At 54.0% G+C, this 23,456-nt stretch overlaps 1 protein-coding gene across 1 annotated transcript in view; it reads left to right on the top strand.

Annotated features, from left to right (window-relative positions):
* The window catches only part of Elfn2 (extracellular leucine-rich repeat and fibronectin type III domain containing 2), a 50,555-nt gene that overhangs the window by 5,536 nt on the left and 21,563 nt on the right, over positions 1 to 23,456 (top strand).

The raw sequence follows: 23,456 nt of genomic DNA, 5'->3' as shown, positions 1-23,456 counted from the left end.
TGGTCCCCGTGCCTGGGAGGGGTTCCCTGTGTGGGAGGGCTTGGGGACATGTATGTGTTGGCGTGTGAAACTCTGTAGGGTGTCCTGTGCATGGGGGCGTGTTTGTCTGGGTGCCTTTGGCAAGCCTAAATGTGTGAGCAGTCCGCAGTGGGGGGCTAGTGTGTGTCTGTGGGTGTGCTGATGTGTGTCTCTGCAGAGTCTCCAGGCGTGTTGACACAGCTGTGGGGCTGTGTGTTGGGACGTATGTCTATGTAGGGCTCCCCCCTGTCCAGGCTTTGTGGGCGTGTTGGTTCTGTCTGGGTGCACCGCGTGGGTGTGTGTCTAGAGTGTGCCGCATGGGATGGTTGCAGCCCCGCTGGCCAAGGGTCTCAGTGGGCCTCTGCTAGGGCTGGGAGTCATTCTCTAAGCCCCCACCCTTGTTCACCCTCTCTGCCTCTGGGTGGGGGTGAGGGAACCCAGGCAGGCAGGGCTTCAGTGTTTATGTTCTGAGTGCGATGGCTGCCAGTACTGGGTAGGTCTACATATGTTTGTGAATGGCACTGGTGAGGGGGTGAGGTGTGAGCCCCTGCCTGCGTGGGAGGTCTGGGAGTGCCATCTGGGCTGATGGAGGATGTGGGAGCAGACAGGCGAGGGGGGCCCGTGAGTGTGCACAACACGTGTGTATACATTCAGAGGCAGAGCTTGGGCTCCACTGTCCCTGCTCCAATTGTGCCAGTGCAGGTGGAGAGCAGACAGGTGTATGTAAGCCCATGGTGGGAGACTGGCAGAGCAGGGCAGGGCATGACTGGGCAAGGGGTGTCAGTCAAGTGGAATTCTGAATGAGAGGGGGCACGCAGGGTCAGGGTTCTTCCTTCCTGGTGGCAGACAGGGTGTGGCTCCAGTTGATGAGAGGGGCTGCGTGTTGCTGGTGATTTGGATGACCGGCAGGAGGGTGGCACAGGTGGGCACTGAGGTGAGGTGAACACTGTCTGTGTGGGTACCGGACATTACTGTGGGTATGTAACTGTGTGGCAGTGACAGTGAGTGACGGGACTTGAGAGAGTCAGGGACCCTGTGGCAAAGCTGGAGTCCCTCTTTTCCCAGAAGATCTACCCATCTATTGATCAATATTGATTATCTATTGATTACTTCTACCCTTTGACTTCAAAGTTGTCTGGTGGACCCTGGCCTCTTGCTTTGCCCCTAAGCTCCATGGTGTACCTTGGAGAGTTCCCAGTCTGCTTTCTGTGTCTGGAAGCCCTAACCCTCCGCTGTGCCTCCCCCACCGGCACTCTCTCCCCATTTTGCCATATAGCTCCATCCTTCACCCCTACCTCGTCCCTTTCCGTCCCTTTCCCCGTCTTCCTCTCTCCCTCTCTGTCTCTCTCCCTCTCTGTGTCTCTTCATCTCTCTCTCCACCTCTGTCTCCATCTCCTCCCACATGTCTCTGTCTCTCCGGCTATCTCTCTCCATCTCTCCATCATCTTTCTGTCTCTCTCTACATCTCTTTATCTCTGTCTCTCCCCCATCTCCCAGCTGCCACAGCCCTCCGGCTCCGTCTCCAGCGCTGCCTCCATCTCTCTCCTTTCCCTCCACCCCTCCCTTCCCTCAGCCTCTTCGCTCTCACACTGATATCATTTGTGGTATATGCTGTTGCCATGGGAAACCTAAGAAAGAAGTGAGTGTACCCTTCAAGACTTCAGCGTTTTCCCTCCTCCCTCCTCCTGCTGCCCCCTCCCTCTCTTCCTCTCCTCCCTCCCTCTCTCCCCCTTGCCTCCTGGCAGAGCGGAGGACTGAGGAGCTGCTGCTGTGCTGGGCCAGGACCCAAGACCTTATTACCACTGCTGCTGCTGGGGCTGCCTAGAGGACCTCCCTCTTTGAGACCTGGGTCAGGGACAGAGCCTCACTGGCTGCAGATATCTGGTAAGGACAGGGTCCTTATGACTGTGAGTGTGTGGCTATATGTGAGCACAGCTCACATGACCTGGCCTTGCAAACCCGTGATCTAACCCAGCTTCAGCCTGCTGTGGGTCCCCTTCCTGCCTATTCCAGACCCTGCCTCCAGCTATGGGCACCCTAACCTAGCCTCTTCCTGGCTCCCTTTCCCCAAGGCCTCAGAGGCTCCTGTCAAAGTGGCAGGCTATTGGGGGCTGGGACAATCTTCACGGAGGGGGAGCAGAAACCCCTCATTTCCAGTCCCTTTAACTTAGAGGCCGACTCTTGCTGGCCTATGCAGAAGAAACCTGTATCTGCCGGGAGCTGGGTCAACCTCTGGGAATGACTCTTTACTCGTCAGTGGGGGCTTTTCACTAGAGAGCAGGCTGATGAAGGGTCTAGCTGAGAGCTGAGGTGCTGGCTGTGCATGTGTGTGGGGTCTGATCCCGTCGTTGAATTTTAGAGGTGGCAGGGAGAGCAGTGTGGCACCAGGAGGCCGCAGGCAGGCAGGCAGGCAGCCAGCACCAGTCCAGCCTAACTATGGTTGGTAGCTGCCATGGAGAGGAGAGGGCTGTCAATGTCAGCAAGGCTGTGTTGGTGGTGGCCACGTGGAGGGAGCTGTTGTCCAGGCAAGCGGGGCGGGCGCTGAGTGATGGCAGTTGCTGTGGCATTGTGGTCTCCATGGAGAGAGGAGGAGACAGGGAAGCGGCTGGCTGGCCGGGCTCAGTGTTGGTGGTTGCTAAGCAGAGAAGGATGCTGTCTCTAAGGTGTGGTGGTCTCCACGTGGAGGGCTGAGGCCACTGAGATGTGCAAGTCCCAGAAGGGGCTTCTGTGGGGAGGTGTGGTGGACGAGTAACAAAGAGGGGGGCTTCAGGGGACTCCACTATAGGCTGAAGTGGGTGTTTGAGGGGGGAGTGCTCTTCCATGGGTGGGCCTTTTCAAAGCTTTAGTTTGTTCTCTGAGGGGATGGTGGCCTTCCTGGACCTCTCTTAGCCCCTCTTTCCTCAGAGCCTTTGATCATCCAAGTCTCCGTCTGGACACACGGTTCTTTCTTACTCCTGTACTTGTTGGAGACCCGCTGTCCCAGGTGCCGTGCTGTGGGAATCTGACATTGATTTTTGCCTTTGAGGTCCCAGTTTTAGAAGTTCATTGTGCCGACGTCACCCAAGAGGCTCAGGACCCTGGTTGCCAAACACCCAACTTTCAGGCCCCTCTCCTTCCCCAGGGGACCTGTCTCTGTCTTTCCCACTCCCCAGGAAATCCCTGGAGGCAACATTTCCTTGAAATAATAGCATGGTAGTGGAGAGAATGCTGGACTATTGGGTTTGAGTCGTGTGACCCTGTGCTTTGGCTCCCTCCTCTGTGCAGGGGTGGGGGCGACATCTGTGAAAGAGACATCTGCCTCACAGGATGGCTGTCTATGGGACATGGCATGGATACCTAGAGTACCTAGCATGTTTCTGGGTCATAGCTGACTCACAGCAGGTGACGCCGTTGCTATCTTCCTAAAGGTGACTTCAATGTGATTTTCTGCTATTCACAGAAGGCCAGTGGTCTTGTCCCCAGAGATCTGCCTTCGCATGTCCCTGTCCCCAATTCTCTAGGAATGGGAGCAGGGTCCACTGCTGGCCAAGCAGCATGGAACCCCAAGTACTTATAGACTCCCTGGTGGGTCCTCTCCTGCCTGCTTTGTGTGCAGTTCTATTGAGGGGTCCTGCTCACAGGACTGCCTGAGTCCCTGTTTTCTGCCTTCCTCGTTGAGGTTCTCAACTAGCCCTGGCCTGGGGCCTGCCCACCCAACTGACCTAGGAAATATTCTGTCTACTTAGCGACACAATGACATTAAGACAAAAGACAGAGAAGGTGCCTACAGGGGATGCTGAAGTCATGAGTAGCAGTCAAGATGACTATCTTTCAAGTGACAAGGATCTTGGTTCAGATCCTGATCTGAGATGCCTGACTTCACCACACCAGTGGCAAGCCCCTCGCCCCTCACCCCTCACCCCTCTACCCCTTGCCTGCCTTCTTTGCATTTCAGGTTAGCCTGGCGGGGGCGGGGTGCTATTCTGGGAGCCCCCAGATGGTGTTAAGAGGGACCAGGCACCCCTGGACATTAGTTGGGTACTATACCAGACTTACACGGGGTTAAGCTGATATGAGACGGGCAGACAATGGACAGGAGCTCAGGCTTAGGTGGTCTCCCAAGGTACCATTTATGGCCCGTGGGATCTTGGGAGCTGTACTTTCCTTACCTGTAATGGTGAGACGTGCAATGAAGATGACTTGAGATACACTGGGGTATGAGGAAGACATCTGGAATTCATGTCACAACTGCCCAGGTGCTGCTGGCCCCTGAGTACCTACCGTTCCCAGCTGTGTCTCTGGGTTTGAGGTCTCATCTTACCCCCCACCCCCACCCCCACTCTGCAGTGGCTGCCTTGTCTGTCATTGCTGCTTCCTGGTTGACCATTCCAGATGTCACATTTTTTGGGAAAGCCCTCTTCATGGACCAGTGAGTCTCTTTGGGCTTCCTCGCTTTCCCTCCTCATTGCCTTGAACACCACCAATAGTGCTCTTAGTTTATTTTTCAAAGTTGTTATTTTACATGTTTGGGTGTTTTGCCTGGACCTATGTATGTGTACCTGATGCCTGAGGGGCCAGAGGAGGGTGTTGGATCATCTGGAATTGGATGGTTATGAGCCACCATGTGGGTGCTGAGAACTGAACCCTGAACAACTAGTGCTCGTAACTGCTGAGCCATCCCTTTAGAACCTATTAATTTTTTTAGTTTGCATATGCCTATATGTGTATTTGTGTGTGTGTGTGTGTGTGTGTGTGTGTATGTGTGTGCACATGTGTGTTCCGGTGTTTGCATGTCTGTAGAGAGCAGAGGATATCTTTGTCATTTCTCAGACACTGTTCAATTTCATTTCTTTCCTTCCTTCTTCCTTCTGCTCCTCCCTCCCTCCCTCCCTCCCTCCCTCCCTCCCTCCCTCTCTCCCTGCCTCCCTTCTTCCCTCCTTTAAGATAGGGTCTCACTGGCCTAGCACTCACCATGTAGGCTAAACTGCCTGGCCGTGGTCTCAGGTCTTCCTGTTTGAAGGCCAATGCTTCCCTGAGAGTTATCTCTCCAGCCCAAGGCACCACTTGTTTGAGACAGGGTCTCATGTAGCCCAGGCTCGCCATGTAGATGAGGATGACCTTGAACTCTAGGTCCCCTGATATCATCTCCTGGGTCCTGGCATCACAGGTTTGGCTTTGATGCCTTTTTAGTGATCTGTTGGTTTTCCCTCTGTCCCCCTAACTCTGCGGTGTGTGGGCTCCCCAGGGCAAGTTTTCTGTGTTACCCCTGCTCTGATCTCACAGTCTGTGTGGGGTCTCCATACAGCATTTCACTATGTGATGAGTGTGTGGGAGGGTGACCCTGCCTGTCAACTTGGCAGGCCAGTCTCTTCAGCCCCATTTTACATGGGGGTGGGGTGGGGAGGGAGTGAGGCTAGCTGGGCCTGACAATTGCTGGGAACACATGGCAGGAAGTAAGTGACAGGTCCTGAGTGTGAGCCTTGGACTGAGGGACTCCTGATCGGGACTTCAGTCTGCTGCATGCCTAGTCTTGTTGGGAGCCCCATGTCCTAGGCTGGAGGGTTAGCTCTTGACCCAGGCCTCAAAGGTCACAGAAGGCTTTTGGATAAGGAAGGCTAATGCAAGACTCCGTGGTAATGGAGCTGTCAAAAGGAATCATTCTGTGTCCTTAGTTTATGTGACTGTAAAATGGGGATCCTTAATCAGAGCCCTCAGGACACAACAACTTTTGGCTTTGATGTACAGGTTTGGCTCTGAGCCACTGAGTCTAGCAGTCACAGTTGCTCTACACGGAACTGAAGTTTTGATTTCTTGTGTGTGTGTGTGTGTGTGTGTGTGTGTGTGTGTGTGTGTGTGTGTGTGTGTTAGATGGCAGAAGCCAAGATCATGTGTCAGTCCTCAGGTGGCATCTATTTTGATTTCTAGGTGGCTTCTCTCACTTCTATCTGGCATTCACTGATTTGGTGGATCAAAAAGGAACCCCAGAGGTCTGCCCCTCTCCTCCTTCCCCACCCTGGAACCTCCGAGCTGGGCTTTTCATAAGGGTTCTGGGCATTGAGCTGGGGTCCTCATGCAGCAGGCATGTTACCAGCTGAGCTACCCCCAAGCCCGAGGTGTTGATTTCTGAAAAAGGACATCGTCAGTGTACAGGAGAGGTCACACTGTTCCCTGCCAGTTTGGGTTCTGTTGTGCCTTGTTATGTCAGGATGGGGGTGGGGGGCCTGAGAGAACCAGAGAATATCAAAGAAGAGTGCAAACTGTTGTTGTCATTATTATTATTATTATTATTATTATTATTATTATTATTATTATTATTTTGAGACAGGGTTTCTCTGTATAGTCCTGGCTGTCCTGGAACTCACTCTGTAGACTAAGCTGGCCTCAAACTCACAGAGATCCGCCTGCCTCTGCCTCCTGGGTGCTGGGATTAAAGGCCTGCCTCTACAGTCCAGTAAGAAGCTGGAGCCCCTCCTGTATGCCAGGGACTTTCCACTGGCATAGCACCTTATCCCATACTGAGCATACTGAGGTCCGTCCGGGAAGTTCTTTACCAGGACATGGGGGTCGGGGATGAGCAAAGCTCAGAACCTCCTATTAGAAGAGGGAACAACCCAGGCTTGGGAGAGATCCTGATCACCTGGGCAGTGGGCTATGGTGTTAGTACTGCAAGGATGGGCTGTAGAGTGCCCAGCCCCATTTCACAGCCTGGACAAGGGTGCTAAAACAGACAGATGGCCCCCCGGCTTGGCTGCCAACCCCACTGGCAGCCACGCCAGGCAGGGAATAGATCTGGCCTTGTATGCAGCGTCCCAGTGTCTTGCTCAAGACCCCATTTGTTTGGGGAGGAAAAAGGGGGGGTCTGTGGTATCCAACAGAGGTGGGATTCATAGACAGGGTCTGGCAAGGAGGGTGGCCTGCCTGGTACTGGCCCAGTCTGGAGGGATGCCAGGAGGGAGGTAGAAAGAGGAGGGAATTGGGTGTGGCACTCAAGAGGAGGCCATGTGCACGAGGGCCCAGGCAAGAGGTGGGCGTCCCACTCTGCCTTTCTCATCTGAGGAAAGGGAGTTCCCAGTGTGGGGGGTAGGGCTTCCTCTTCTAGGATCCCTAGTCTGAGGGTGGAGGTGCGGGGGGGCGGTGTGCATTCAGCTAAGCTTGCTCTTTGAGTGTGGGAGAGGCTGGTCCCCTTGTCTGTAGGCTTGCTGAATTCTGGGGAGACTCCTTGCAAGAGGTGGCCCCTGGGGACTGCAAGGGGGTGGTTTTGAAGAGGGACTGCAGCTAGGTTTTCTGCCATTAGAAGTCAGACTATACATTAGATCCACTTTAGAGACGTGGGCTGCATGCGTCTTGGTCTGCTCTGGAGGGGATGAAAGGAAGTAAAGTTGGAGGCAGAGGGGGATACACGCACAGAGGGAGGGAGGAGAGGGAGAGGGAGAGGGACAGGGACAGGGAAAGGGGTAGGGAGAGAGAGAGAAGAGAGAGAAGGTCCACAGGGATACTGTGCCTACACTTGATGACTTCTAGACACTGCTGTAGACCTCCCTCCCACCCACCTGGTGTCCACACTGAGTCACAGCACAATTAGCCCTGCTGTAATGGTCATCAACATAGAGGGAGTGGGGGCGGGGCTGTAAGCCTCCTTCCTGCCTTCCACCTTGCAGAGTGACCCTGGTCAGTTCCACACTGTCTCTGGACCTCAGAGGTCAGCTCCTGCCCTTAAGAACAGTGACCGAAGTCAGTGGATAGACATGGACCTTCCCCTCTTCCCCAAGGTCTGGGCCTTGAGGATCCGGTGGGGAGGCAGAGCTCTCCAGGAACAGACCTGTCCTGGTCCTCGGAGGAGATGGGTGTAAAAGGATGTTCGCAGAGGAGAGATAGTGGCTCATGAGCCCCGGATCTAGGCAGAACCTCCACGGGTGAGCCTTTTCTGTACTGCTAGACACTCCGGAGGGCTGGCAGGGGTGACAGATTAGAGCTGAGAAACTCCTGGGCGATGACGCGTGGAGACGCAGGAGGAGTCAAGCACGTGGGCCCACACGTCAATTTCCGACTCTACCCATAGCAGGCTGCCTGGCTCCATTCCTCAATAGCCTGAGGTGGTGCTCTTCAGTGTCCAGCCCCACCCCGACCCAATAAGGGATCCTGAATGCCAGCCTGTGCCCAGCTCCCTGTTGTAGGGGAAGGTTCCAGCCATTATGCTTTGAGGCAGTTAGAGATGGGCGTGGCCAGGGCCGGAACCGTGGGGTTGTATGCCTCTGTAGCCCCTCCCACTCGTGGAACTCACTGCCTGCGAAGACCCTGCCTTTGGAATGGAAGTAAGGACTACTCCTCTACCCTAGCTCTTTGCCCCTCTGTGGCTTTGTGGCTCTGGGAAGATCAGACTCCCAGTGACTTCATTTGTAAAGGGGATCCGTGCTGTTTGGTGGATTGAGCAGATAGAAGAGGAAGATGGGGTTTGTCTGCTCCTTGCCAGGCACATGCTGGACACCCACCTGCTGCTGTCTGCTTCTTGTCTTTCTGATTTGGTGACGGCAGGGCAGCTTCTGAGCGGGGTCTGAGCAAAGCCTTCCTACTGCTGCCTCTGGGGCTGTCCTTCCTGCCCTGTCTAGTCCCCAGCTCTCTGCCTGGAGCCATCTGGGTCCCACAGCCTTCTCTGGCTCTAGGCCTGAAGGGAGTTGGATTGATTTGTGATGCATGGTGGCCTGGGCAGTTTTGCTGTGTGTTGGCCTTGGGCTGGAGGGTATCCCAGTCAAAAAATGTATGGGTAAGCAAGCCCTTTTAAGCCAGGGGGCTGACACATGCTTGTGGAGTATGAATAGAAAGGACTAGGCTGCTGTCTGCAAGACCCCACCAATCTGCCAGCTCTGCCCTGCTCCCTGCCCCCTCCCCCTTCCCTTCCCCCTCCCCTTCAACTTTGGGGTGCTGTTTCTCTTCTTCCCTGATACAGCTGGCCAGGCACTGCACTCCCAGTGCAGGCTTCTTGGATACACTCTGGGACCAAGGTAGTAGTAGTTCTTGGAGATCTGCTTCCAGGACTGTTGGGCATCTGGGCTCCCCTGGTACCTTTTGGCTGAGCACATGCAGGACCCTGTTCTGATTGGGGTTCTTACCTGGCTGCTTTTTGAAGAAGGGTGATGTGGACTCAGAGTTTCCACGTGCTGGATGTCTCTTGCAGTCCCCGTGTGCTCTGATTTAGGCTTATGGGTGCCCAGAGGAGCTTTTTCAGGACCCAGTGTCCTGTGTGGTAATGGAAGGGTGTGTCTATAGACACGCTGGGGTTTTCCACAGTTGAGGTAGGGTAGGAAAGACGATAGTCACCAAGAAGGGAGAAGAGGAGGATGGAGAGGGTGTAGGGATTAGCCCCCGCTCTGTCCCCTGCATTGTCTCCCACAGTTGTCCTCAGTGTCTCCTTCCTCCTTGGTGTCTGAGCTGGGTGAGTCTTGTGAGTTTTTGTCCTCTAGGTTAATCTGGGGATTTGCTGTGGGCAGGGAAGCCAGAGCCATGGTTTGAGCATTGCCTTTTACTTCCTGTGGGACCCAATTCTTGGGACACCCAAGATTCAGAGGGAATTTTTTATTATTATTATTATTATTATTATTATTATTATTATTATTATTATTAAAATGATTTGATAACCTCTATGCTGGGCACTATTGTAAGAAGGTTATAGGTGTTCATTATGCTCTCAGCATTCCAAGAAAATAGATACTATTATATTCCCACTTTACAGAAGGGAAAACCAAGGCACAGAGAGGTTAGGAATCCTGCCTACCATCAGTAGTGGAATCGGATTTGAACATCCTAAATCCTTAGCTGCTGCCTGTTGCTTTGTGTGCTAAGTATCCTTGGTGATCTTGAGAACTGAGAGGCAGGCCTGGGTTAGTCCTGGTCCAGTCTGGCCTATGACCCAAGCTGTAAGTGTCTGGGAAGAATACCCTGGATGGGTGGGTGTGGCAGCTTGTAACCAGATTATGATTGGGTCCTTAGCCTGCCATTTACCAGCTTAGTGGAGTCTCAGCTTCCCCACGTGTAAAATGGGGTAGCAATGGTCCTTTAGTGGGGCTGTTATGTGAATCTGGCATCAAGAGGCCTGTGGGGTTCTAGGCACACAGTAGGTGTTCAACACATAGTAGACATTGTGATGGTTCTATGACAGAGTGAGAGAGCACAAGAGAGTTGAACTTACCCTGCAGTGTTTGACGCTGGGCTGTAACTAGGAGTGGAGGGAGCCTAGTGGGTTCACTGACAACTCCTCCTCAGGGTATCCAACTGCTCACTCTTGTCTCTGCCCTGAGGCTGGGGCTAGGCTTGTTTGTGATTATGCATTCAGCAGTAGTTGTAGACCTAGAAGTGACTGACTGGGCTGGGGTGTCGCTCAGTTTGTCAAGTGCTTGCCTAGAACGCAGAAAGCCCTGAGCTCTGTCCCAGCACTGACAGGCCACATGTGGTGAGGGAGGCCCCCAGCTCCATAACTCAGGAGGTAAGGCAGGAAGCTCAAAGTTCAAGGTCATTCTCAGGAACATAGAAAGTTCAGGGCCAGCCTGGGCTGCCCAGAAATAAACAAGCAGTCAGTGATCTGACTCTTCAGGTCATTTGTCAAGTGATTTTACTCTCAACTGCCTCCTGGCAGAGGCCTAGTTCAGAAGAGCCAGCAGGAGTTGGCCTGGGACCTGTCCCTGCCTCATCTTTGTTCACTACAAGCACGAGTTTGCACACACTTGAGAATGCTCACACCCTAGGCTGATTGGAAAGCTTCACCCTGTTTTCTAGCCTAAAAGTATTCATCTCTCTGCCAAGTCCCTGGGCTGCGTACCTTCTCCCAGCCTGCGGCTGTCTTAGGATGGTCTCAGGATGGGCAGAAATCCTGCGAGGGTTCTGAGAAAGTGGGACAGTGGATGCCTCACCTTCTCCCTCACTCGAAGATGTTGGGTACCTGGCAGCTTCTGTTTCACATTACCTAGAAATCACACTCTCCAGACTTGATGCTTGTTCCTCCTCTCTGCCACTTCTGGCCCTCACAAGCTACTTTTTTTTGGGGGGAGGTGCCATTACCTAGGACCAGTACCCCTCACTATCCCCGAGGACAGCATCCCTGATGCCAGGGATGATAGTAATAGGCACAGAAGGCTTTTGTGAGCACTTACTGTGTGCCAGGCACTCACCATATGCTGAGGACCTACTATGTGCCCACCCATGCCTTTCCTCCCCAGACTTCCCCGTGGGTAGCACCCAGCCATACTCACCCCTCCTAGCCATTGTCTCCCTAGCCCAGTTGACCAACCCAACAGCCCTTCCCTCTGTATGTGCCTAGTTAGGGAAATGGGGGAAGAGCAATCTGCACTTTCTCTGATGGGGATCCTGAGTCGGGTGCTTCTGAGGCCTGGCTGATTGTGAAGTCATCTGCTCCCTGTTCCTGTCTATGGCCCATGACTGATGATAACTGCTCTCATTGATCGAGTTCTTATTATGTGCTACAAGCAAGACACCTTCTGGGCACCACCCAGTCTTCAGGATGATGGTGTGGGACTCAGAGAAGGAAGATGACTTGTTCAAGTCACACAGCTAAGAGGCAGGACAGAGCCCAGATCACTGCTGCCTCAAGCTCTATACTGTGAGCTGCCCTGGGGAGAAACGAAGTGGACAATAACAGTGAGTGCTTACTGTATGCAGGCAGGGAGACTAGTGAGTGAGCGCTTACTGTATGCAGGCAGGGACAGGCTTCCCCCCCTTCCCTCCCTCTCCCTTTCTCTCTCCCTTCTCCCTCCCTCCCTTCTCTCTCCCTCCCTTCCCTCCCCTCCCTTCTCTCTCCCTCCTTCCCTTCTCTCTCTCCTTCCCTTTTCTCTCCCTCTTTCCCTTCTCCCTCCCTCCCTCTTTCTTTCTCCCTTCCTTCCCTTTTCTTCTCTCTCCTTCCTCCCTCCTCTCCCTCTTCTCTTTCTCCCTCCCTTCTCCTTCCCTCCTCTCTCCTTCCCTTTCTTCTTCCCTCCTCCCTCCCTCCTCTCTCTCTCCCTCCCTTTTCTCTCCCTCCTCCCTCCCTCCTTCTCTTTCCTTGTAAGGTTTTTTTCTTTTGATACCATAGACCTGGAACTCGATATGTAACCCTGGCTGGCCTTGATTTTACAGCCTTCCTCTTGCCTCCTCCTCCTGAGTGCTGAGATTTCCAGCACGAGCCACCATGTCTGCCTTCAGTCTTTCTTATTTCATGCTCATGGTGACCCCTGTGACCATGTGCTCTAGGTCTTTGCTTTCTCCATCTGGTGTTTAAGGAGTAACAATTCAGGGAGGGGAGGGGGTAACTGACTAGTTCTGACCTTTCTTTCCTGAGTTCCCTGTGGTCAGGTTTATAACATGGCTGAGGGGCCTGGCACATAGTAGGTGTTCACCACAGCTCAGTTTCTTGCCTCTTCCCTGAACATGTAGCACCTGGAGCTGCCTGGGAAGCTGTGGGACAGAGCTTGGGTGACATCCCAGCACACACACACACACACACACACACACACACACACACACACACACCCGTTGCCTTTACCTGCCAGTGACACAGCAGAAGGGAGAAGGCAGAGTCAGGTTGCACTGCAAGGGTCGGGGATTGGGGGCTGGGACTTAAACTCCAGAGGTCTGGCTCTTAGAAATGTTATATAACCAGCACCAGGGCACCAGAGTGAGCTGTCACTATACCTGTCCCTAACAGTCCCCAGCCTCGTCCTCACACTCAGCCATTGCCTAGGTAGTGCTCCAGGCTCCATGCCCCTAGAGTTTCTTACAGCAGAGTGCTGCGGACACTCACAGCTCCGTTCTCCCTGCCCTCCTCCACTGGAATCGGCCTCTGCCTCTCAGGCATCAGTTGTGGCCACTTGCAGATGGAACATGTCCTCTGAGTCCTGAAGCTTAACTTATAACATGCTATCCTCTCCTTCTACACCCTGCCCTTTGCCCCTTCCTGAGGCTCCCTCCTCCAGGGTAGAGGCTGCACTCTGGTGAGCCTTCTTGAACCTTACTCTGGGTTCCCGGCCTGGAGACCAGCAGTCTGTCCTCACATCTCCCTGTGTTTGTCCCATCTGCCGCCCTTGCTGCTGTCCCTTCCCCATCCTTGCCTGCATCCTCACAGCACCCTTCCTCTGTGCCAGTTCCCGTGCATCCCCCGGCTTCTCACTGTTTCTGGGCCAAGACCCAGATGCCTTGCTCCAGCTTCTGAGACCTGACAGGACTTGGCCCAGGCTTGTGACTTCCTCAGGGTCCCTTCTCCCGCTCACATGCACCATCTAGTCCTGGCCTAAGCTTAGCTCTTCAAAACTGCCACCTTCTGGATACTACTATACCCATGGTTCCCGGGCCAGATTCCACCCGGGTGACATTCTCCCTGGCTCTAGGATGGACAATACCCACAAGTGACCCTGAGGAGGCTTCCCTTGGCAGGCAGTGTCTGCCCACTCTGCAGATGGAAAAACTGAGGCCCAGGTATCTCAACTGGCACTGGGACCTCAAGCCTTTGCTTTTCTGCCCTGTGCTGTCTTCAGTGTGTGCTTGTGTGTCTGCACGTGTGCGCTCACATGGACGTATTCTGGCTGCTGACGACATAAGGCGGTGCTTGGGCTGGACTGTTGAATATTCTCCAGGAAAGGAAGGTTGGGGTTGTCTCTGGGGACCAAGCCCTCCTTTTCTATGGGTGCTGGGGGTGCTGTGTGTGAGCCTGGGGGAGTGTCACAGCCCCCCATCAACCCTTGGGACCACAGCCTCTCAGTTTCTCTTGATTCTCTCCCCTTCTCTTCAAAACAAACACCCGCGAGCCCAAACCACCCATCCAGCCAGGGCACAGATGGAACCCAAGTTGGAATTAATTAGTCCTGTTGCCAAGGCAACCGGGATCTGGACTGGGATCCAGTCTTCTCTCTGGGCCCACCCCTTCCTCCTCAGGCCCTTCTCATGTTTCCTCTGCTTGTGTCCCTGGCTCTGGTGTTTGCCCCTGCAGCAGCTGGGGTTGCCTAGGGCCTTCTTCCAAAGTCATGGAGGCAGTGGTGAGAGTGTCTGTGAGCAGGCTTGGAGTCCCCGCTTGACCACTCTTGGCTTGGCGGGACCTTGGGCAAGTCCATGGACAGCTGTGTTTGGTTTGTTAGGACGTGTGATGGAGAGGTGGGCCTGACTGAGTGGCAAGTGTCATGGTACTGGGGGATGGAGGGAGTCTTGGAAGGGGTGTAAGCTTGAGAGATCATGGGAGACCGTGGGTTCCACGGTGACACCCAGTCGGTGGCCCATGATGGATGATGCTTCTATGAACCTGGCATCTTTGTGATCTGTGACAATTCTGGGGTGCCCTTATCCCCATGTGTGATCAGTGACAATTCTGGGGTGCCCTCATCCCCATGTGTGATCTGTGACAATCCTGGGGTGCCCTCATTCCCCTACATGGGCTCTCACGCTGCCCCTCCATCCTGACCTTGTTCTTTCTCCTCTGAGGAGCCTGCCTCCTTTCCTCTCTCTTTGCCTCTTTCCCTCGGAGCCTCACTGGACCCCAGTCATCAGGCTGTGTCCCCTATCTCTGCTCATGGGGGTGCCCAGCATTGATTCTCCCCACCTGGGAAGAAGTTTGACTTCCTGACACACAGCATACTACTGGTCACCTTGCAGGGCCACAGTGACCTGCCCAGTCCTAGTGGCCACCGGCTATTTCCTGTGCCTTTGATGGGTATAAGCCAAGGGGTAGGTGCGAGCCATGAGAGAGGCCCTGGAAAAGCTGAGACACATTGTAGTTAGCCAATCCTTCCTCCACTGTTCCCCTTGCCTGTGAGGAGAGCTGTGAGGCAGGTGATTGTCCTAAAAGGGACTGGCTGCTGTTTCCTGCCTCTTGCTAGAAGGTGCACGTTGGGAGTGCATAGCCATGAATTTGAGGGCTGGATTTGGGGGCCAGGCTTTCAGATCCTCTCAGTGACTCTGAAATCTGCTGCTTGGACCGGTTGCTTTTCCTGAGGGCTGGGAGATGGGAGAGGATGTCGCTGGAGTATCCGAAACAGACCAGACTGTGAGGGTTAGTTTTGGTTCATAAAATTGGGCCCTGTGTATGGTTGCTGCCTTGAGCCATTAGCGGAGGTAGACTCAGCACGGAGGATATGGGGACTCCAAGGAGAAGGGGCCATCTTCACCCCCTACCCTTATCCAGCAAGCCCCCCGTAATAGTCTGCGAACACACAAGTGTTATTTTCCAAGCCCCTAGGTTGGCTGGCAGTGCAGCTTCTGCTTAGCCGCCCTCTGGGTACACCTTTCCACCTGGCCTGGTGGGACAGGGAGAAAAGCGGCGAAGTCTGGTGCCCATCCTCTCCCTTGGGACCTGTGGATTGGTTACTCTTCTCTCTGCTTTCCTCATTCTTCAGCTGTGTGTGTGTGTGTGTGTGTGTGTGTGTGTGTGTGTGTGTGTGTGTGTGTGAGAGAGAGAGAGAGAGAGAGAGAGAGAGAGAGAGAGAGAGAGAGAGAGAGAGTCTGTTTGACTGAAAACTCATTTTGTAGCCTTGAACTTTTGGCAATCCTTCTGCCTCAGCTTCCTGAATACTAGGAGCTCAGAAGTGGGCTACCACATTAGCTTACCTTCTGAGGCCATGAAATTATGAAGATGAACACACACACACACACACACACACACACACACACACACACACACACATCCTGTCTTTCTTTTTTCCTTCTCTCTTTCTCCCACAGTCTTACACAGGCTAGCCTCAGACATTTATAATCGCCTCAGCACTTTGAGTGCTGACATTTAGTACAGGCGTGGGCCACCATGGTGGTCTTTTAAAAACCCTTTTCCTGAAGAAGCAGGAGTGTCATGTAGCCCAGGCTAACATTGAATTTCTGATCTTCCTGTTTCTATGCCCATGTTCTGGGACTGCATGCACGGGCCACTGTGCCTGGCTCTGAAGCAACTTTTGAGATACATCAATCCTGAGCGACGAACCCTGCTGTGTTCATGTGGAGCTGCCTGTGGGGTGGGTCTGAGTCAGGCAGTAGGGTGTGGTGGGGCTTGCAGCCAGCTCCAGTGGTCAGCCAGCTCTGCCTGATGGCACGGAAGCTGGAGTTTAAATCCACGGAGCTAGCCAACACAACCAAACTGCGGGCTGGGCTGTGTTTGGAGCTGCCAGCCTGCCCCAGAAGGCAAACTCTACAAATGGATTAGCTGGGGGAGGTATTTAACTCTCCTTCTCCCCTTTACATAATAACAAGGGCTAACATTTATTGAGGGCTCACTCGGTGCCAAGAGACTACTAAGCACTTTACTGGGATTATCTGCCTTGATCCTCACACCCACCCTGAGGCAGACAGGGTGCAATCACAATTCCTACTTTGTTTGGAGGCAATTAGACCACAGAGAGGTTAAGTCTGGAGCCTGAGGTCACACAGCAGCAGGAAGATAGCCCCCGAATGTGTGTGTGTGTGTGTGTGTGTGTGTGTGTGTGTGTGTGTGTGTGTGTGTATGTGTTCCCTTCCAGGGCAAGCAGGGAGGGAGGTAAAGGCAGACCCACTTGGCAGGGAAACACGGGAATCTGCAGCTTCTCATGTCTCTCACCATCTCGGATGCTGGGGAAGGGAGGGGAAAACAAAATTAAGCAAACGCAGGGTGTTGGGGGGCTGAGGAAATACCTCATTTTCTTATGAGCCTGTTAATGTTTGGGAAGTATGCAGAAATCTGTACCCCTCGTTTGTAAGTGAGGGCTGAGGCGGGCTCTGTCCAGTGACACGGTAACACTGACCTCCAGGTAAGGCTGGCCTCTGCTCCTGCCCAGTGTTAGCTGGCTTTGGCTGATTCCAGGTGAGTTCATGACACAGCTGTGTCCATGGCTCCCAGGTGACCCTTACTGTGGCTAGGCTTTCTCTTGCCCTGCTGCTTCTGGGAGCCTTTGGCTTCAGTGCCATCAGCAGTGACGTGGCCCTTAGATCAGAGACTGTTCTAGTGACTGCCATCAGCTGCTTCAGAGGCCCTGGGACTTATAGGAAAGGCCACAAGCTTTGCTGTCCCAGAGCAATGGGGTTTGAGGCCTGTTGCTTCAGATCTCTGGGCCTCAGTTTCCTCGAGGACAATGACAGTAATGGAGAACAGAGATGACAGTGGCTTGTCAGGCAGCCATGCCCCTTTTCCTGTGATTCATGTTTCTTGAAATCATTGTCTTTTGTGAGCTGAGAGGGGTTTGATCCTTGCTCTAGAGCCTCACTCTGGCCTGGCCTAGGACGTTGTCCTGAAGTCCCATAGCCACCCCACCATGACCCACTAACAACGCCTGGTCTCCAGTGGATCTCCTCAGGAGTGGTGAGTTTCCTAAGTGCAGTACCACGCTGTCTGCTTTCCACGGGTCCCTCACGCCTGCCTGAAGGCAAGGCACGGAGTGGGGCCTGGAGGGGCAGAATAAAAACCATGCGTGACTTACAATGGCAGCTGTCACTATTGAAACCAGAAGTCCCTCGCAAATGTGGTGATTTATGAGTGATTCGGGCTGAGCCCTCACTGGATCTCCCCAGATAGGAAGAAGCAGGGCAGGAGCGGTGAGCCACAGTGACAGGTGACAGGCCTAGAGATGGGCAGGGTGTCGGGAGCCTGTGGTTTTGCAGACACAGCCCTCACTGTCACCTGTTCTAGTTGGGTAGGTGTGAGGCTCATGGGGGAGGGCGGGGGGAGAATGGGTGTTCTTTCTTTTAGGGGTGGTCCCAGAGGAGCAGGATGCTGGACCACTCTGGGAGATGTGACAGGACCGTAAGCCTCAGTTTCCTGTGTGTGGATTGTGACCATTCAAAAGTCAGAACCTCTTATGGTGACTCTGGGATGTGGGTAGCTCAGACTTGGTCTCTAGGCACCTGTTCAGAGGCTCCGGCCTGTCCAGGCAGCTAAGTCCCAGGAGTCCAGGGGACTGGGGAGGGAGAAGGCAGATGCCTTTGCTCTTGTTCCCAAGTGCAGGTGGGCCTTCCTCTGGGTTTCCACATGGGGGCCCCTCTGCAGACAGGTCAGGGCTGCTGACCAGAGAGGCTAATGATCCACCCTCTCTCCCCATCTCTCCTCCCTGCCCCCATTCTTCCATGTGCTCTGCCAGGACCTGCTGGGTGCTGCTTTCCTCCCCTGGGTGTAGACAGGGAGGGAGAACTGATCAGAAGCTGGTCAGGGTGCAGGCATGACAGGAGCTTAGGAGTGTGACCCTGGAGGCTCATGGGAATGGGAGAAGTGGTGAGTAAGAGGATCACAGTAGACGGAGTAGCCCCTGAGAGCTAGGGCAGCATGGGAGAGGCAGTTCTGCAGGGCCTGTATGGAGAAGCGTTATGCAAGGACTGGGGTGTGTGTGTGTGTCTAGAGGCCACTAGACACAGCTTCTGCTTAATTCTCAAGGCCAAGTAGAGGGCAGGCTCAGAGACCAAGCCTATTGTGCTGGAGGACTTCCTGTAAGAGGCAACTTGGAGTCCCTGGTAGCAATTGCCAGTACAGTGGGGCTGTGGAATCTTTGTGTAGGCCAAGAGGTGTGAACAGATGCTAGGGTTAGAGACAGTGAGATGCTTACCAGGCAGCACCGGGGAGGCCTGGAGGGGAACATGAGGAAGGCCTGGAGGAGAACCACTGATTCAGTGTCTTCTAGCAGTAGGGAACATGTCAGGCATGCAAGAGCTGTGATGTGGGAATGGTGTTTCAAGACCAAACACACGAGGGGAGAGCAAAGGGATAGAGGGGAACAATGAAAAGGGGGCTTGCAGCCCACTGGAGAGGGCAGGAATGGGGAGGAACAGGGTCAAAGGAGGGGCCAAAACAAGGGACATAACCAGAGAGCCCAGCCCCAGTGAAGGGGGGGGAGATGAGATATATATCATACATGTGTGAGCACATATCTATATAAGCACACATGTATGTGGTATGCATGTACATATGTATGACACACTGGATTGCATGCATATGTATGCGTGGTATATGTACATGCATACATGGCACATAAGCATAGGTATGCAGATGTGCATGTATGGCATGTGTTCCCATGCTGTGCACATGCATGTACCTAGAGAGAGAGAGAGAGAGAGAGAGAGAGAGAGAGAGAGAGAGTGTGTTTGTGTGGGGAGAAGTAGTTTGTGCTTAGAGTGGAACTTCTTCCAAGTTCCTGCCACAGGAGACTGTCAGATTCCCAGGGAGCCGAGGAGGTACCGGGTGACTCTGAAGTCTAGGATGGTACCCAGGTAGCTGCACAGATGGTAGCCTGAGGCTGCAGCCAGGAGGGGGCTTCCCTGGGGGCAGCTGCTGCAGCTGTCTGTGGACCGGTTAGCTGTCGGTACACAGGGAGGGAAGGGTGCCTGGATTGGGTCCAAGAAGGACGGAGGAGGGCTTGCTCTTCGGTGGAAGGGAGGCTTCAGTAAGTGGCCGGAGCTGCTGCTGGCTGCACTGGCTCACAGGCAGAAACAGCTGGGCTAGAAGCCCAGCATCCCAGCTGCTTTTGAAGGGTGAGAGGGAAGGGCAGAGCCAGAGGGAACCTGTAGAGTGGGGGCATTGTGCAAGGTTTGAGGTCACCATGCATGGCATTGCATGGCTAACAGGTCTGGTGCCCCAGTTATGGCGGCAGGGCTCTGAGCAGGCTTTTGTGAAGAGGACCCTGAAAGGGCCTGATTCACAAGGTGCTCTGCATCGAGCGTGCACTGCTCTGATTTCATCTAACATCGCATCTCTAGAGACCCATGAGGAAGTTGGCTCAGACAAGCTGTGCAGGCTGCCGGAGGTCACACAGCTGGAGGCTTTAGAGCAAGAATGGGGGTCTGGGTTGCAGGTGCTTCTTGTTGCTCTTTCCTTGGGGCCCAAGGCTCCCAGGGTGCAATTGGCTGCTGTCTGTGAAGGTTCGTTCTCTCTTGTGCTCCTTTCGCCTCTCACAGGCAGATGCACGCAAGGGTCAGCTCCAGGCCAGCTGCTGGCCTTCAGAGACTGCCCATGTGTAGTGGGGCCCACGTATCTTGATAAGAGGCCAGCTGTGCCAGCTGCACATGCGGACTGGGCTCATCTCAGAAGCTCCATCCACATCCGTCCCTGTCCCTGTCCCTTTGCACTTGTCTGGCCTGACGGTCCTGGGCAGGTTTAAGATGGGATGCCAGGTTGTCCGCATGTTGGTCAAGCCCCTACAGTTGTGATAATAATGACCTGGATCCTGTTGTGGGTACTAGTGAGAACAGCCCCGGGAAAGCTGCGGGAAGGTCACACGGTCCCTTTGCCTCCAGTGTTGTTCCTTCTCTGTGTTGCCTTTATGCTGGGACCCATGCTGCCCTGGTCCTCTCAAGGGAAAACTGTGGACCATTGGTGAACTGCCAAATACAGGACAATTCAGTAGAGAAACCTGGGATTAGGAAGGACTTCCTGGAGGCAGTGACGGGGCTAACACTGGGGAAGTTCACAGCACTGGTGGGAGGAAGATACAGGTTCTTATACAGATGCTTGCTATGACTTTAAGAGCTGGGGTCCCCTCTCCAGGACTGCAGAAATATCAAAAGATTTTGAGCAGCACGGGGCAGCCTCAGAGCAGAGAGCTTTCTGGGAAGCTCTGTGTGGAGGCAGTGTAGAGAGAGGTTAAAGGAGGAGAGGGAAGGGGGAGATGTGAGGTGTGAGGTGTGAGGTGGGTCTTCTCAAAGGTGGGAGAGGCAGAGCTGAACCACAGGCAGCCTTGTGATGGCAGCCGTGACACATGGGGGCGCTTGAGGAGCAGAGGTAGGATAGACCTGCTGAGCCTCAAGCATGCCGGGATCTAGCAAGTGGATGTAGCAGTAGCAGGGTGGTTGTCAGTCTGTGGGTCAAGACCCTCCAGAGGTCAAATAGGGGTCAGCATTTTGGATACCCTGCATATCCAATATTTATATTACAATTCCTAATAGTAGCAAGATTACAGTTAAGAAGTAGCAATAAAAATGATTGCACGGTTGGGGTCACCATAGCTTGAGGAACTGTGTTAAAGGGTCACAGCATTGAGAAGGTTGAGAGCCACCAACCTAGGGGACTAGCAAGTGTCAGACGGCAGAGAGGAGGGGCTGAGGAAAGGGGCAGGGAACTTGCAGCAGCTCGACAATATTAATGGATAGAAGAGGTGCTCTAGAGGGACTTTGGGGTGCTCTGAGGCTGGTCCAAGCCACCGCCTCCTCTGGCTTCAGTTCCCTTCCTCGGGGCTGTGGTCACTGCTGGCTCTGACCTTCGTTGAGGTGGAAGACCACAGATGGTACTTGTGCCTGATCACAGACTTGGGGACACAGGTTCTGACAGTTAGCATTGGCTGCATTTACTGATCACCTACTGTATACTTACCTTGTGTAGGGGGGGCCAGGGAACTGCGATCATGCTCCCCCCACCTCTGCAGGGCTCCTGCGGACCATACAACACAGATGTGTCCAGAAAGCTAGGCAGGCCGCCCTGCTTTTGCAAGCCCAGTGGCTTTTTTTTTTTTTTTTTTGGTTCTTTTTTTCGGAGCTGGGGACCGAACCCAGGGCCTTGTGCTTCCTAGGCAAGCGCTCTACCACTGAGCTAAATCCCCAACCCCCAGCCCAGTGGCTTTTTATAAGAGAAATTAGGAGCTGACTGTTGTACAAAATAACTTTCAGGAAGGTATCTTTAGACTCTAAAGCTTGAGTGCATTTGTGGTTTGTGATTTGCCTGGGGTCCCCGTGTGTCCCATCCCACGCTCCTGACCCCTTATCCCTGCTTCCCTTTTGAGTCCCAGTCCAGGCAGCTACAAGACCTTGGCAGGTGCAGTTGGTGGACAGGGTACTTGGCAGGACATAGACTTCTGGGTGCATAGCTTCCCAGACTCCCCAGCTTCTGTCTGTCCTCTAGCTTCCTGGTGGCCCTGGGGTTCAGGGCTTGGCTGTTGCCTGTCCCATGTCACTCTTTGTCACTCATTCCCTGGATCTCCCATCCCTTTGGTGACAGTCAGTACCCACCCCCTCCATTCCTCCATTCCACATGTCTTTATAGCTCAGGGTCTGGGGATGGTCGATGGAGAAAGTTTTTTTGATGAGGCGCTGGATAGTCTGGTCCCGCACTTACAGAGGAGGTGGAGGTTGTGAGGGACTGGTGTCTGCTGCTGTGCTCAGGCCTCTGCTGTTGGTGGTGTTCGTGTCTTCTCCCCCACTCCCGAGCAATCTAAGCAGAGCAGCTTGAGAGGTACAGCTGGGGCAATCTCATGCTTTTGGGTTCTTAGCTTCTTAGGCAAGTGGCTCCACTGCTGTGGGCCCATTTCCTCATCTCTCCGATGGGTAGGACAACTAGGCCCATCCCTCAGGGTGTGAGTGACTAAATAATCCGACCTGTGGTCAGGGCCTGATATCCATTTTGCCATAGCCAGATTCTTATAGGGTAGTGCTTACATCCCAGCCACACTGTCCTGGCCAGACTGCTCTGTCTTTCTGGGTCTTGATTTCATCTGAGAAGTGGTCTGGTTAAGCTGTTGGTGGTGGGTGGCCCAGTGCTGGCCACAGGGACTCCATAGGAAGCTTCTTTATGGGGTATCAAGTGCACAGTTGTCTGTTACCAGGGCTGTGGGTTGGGGCTGCTTGCTGTGTGATGCCACAAGTCTGGGAGGAACCCATAATCAGACAAGGTGGGTAGAGTCTGAGGGACAGCCAGGTCCTTGGGGGATGGTGACCTTCAAGAAGACTTCCAGCTTCAACCTGGGCCCAAGGCAGCTCCTGACTAGCTCTGAGGAGGAGGCCCCAATGGGTGGCCCTTGGGATGGGAGGATGCAGGGATGCTGGAAGTCCTGCTTTCTATCTGCCTAAGAGCTGTACTGGCTTGGGCAGAGGGGCAGCAAGTGTGAGACCTGGGCAGGTGTCAACATAGATTGTAGATGAGGGATGAGAGGGAGGGGGGAGAGGCCAAAGTTCGGCATGAGGAGTAATGGAGCAGAGGCACCCAGGGGCTTGGTAGGGGGCCCACAGTGATAGAACCAGAGGATGAGAACAAAGCTTCAGGCCTGTATCTCAGTTGGGTGGGGAGGCAGCTAGACCTGCTGACGTTGGTGACCCTCAGCCTGGAGCCACCTGAGGAGCGTGGTGGAGGTGGAAGGCAGGGTTCTTCCACCAGCAGGGTGGGGGCCAAGGGGGATACAAACCAAGGCATCCTCACGCTTCGTTTGGGCCTCTAGGCGCCAGGCATAATGGAGACCGATGTGATGTCTGCTGAGGAAGCCAGCTATGTGCGTCTCCATCCGGCAAGCATGCGCGTGGAAGGATCCGTGAGGGCAGGAGGCATTGGATGGAGCCGGCCTGAACCAGATGGTTTGTGGAGCTCACAGCCAGCCCTAGCCATTCTGGGGAGAGAAGCTTGACTTTGCTGGCCTCAGTCACCCCATGTCTGCCTCTCTATACTGAACACGGTGTATGCTATGAGGAACAGTGCTGGGCTTAGCTCAAGACCTGGGGCAGGGATGGGCTCGGGAGGTGCTGGGGGCTGCTATAATCCCTGCCACTATTAGTGACAGAGCCCACCCTGGGTG

The sequence above is a fragment of the Rattus norvegicus genome, chromosome 7 (assembly GCF_021556685.1).
Source record: "Rattus norvegicus strain SHRSP/BbbUtx chromosome 7, alternate assembly SHRSP_T2T, whole genome shotgun sequence".
In the NCBI taxonomy this organism is placed as follows: Eukaryota; Metazoa; Chordata; class Mammalia; order Rodentia; family Muridae; genus Rattus; species Rattus norvegicus.
The sequence above is the reverse complement of the archived record's forward strand: the minus strand, read 5'-3'. Positions and strand labels throughout refer to the sequence as shown.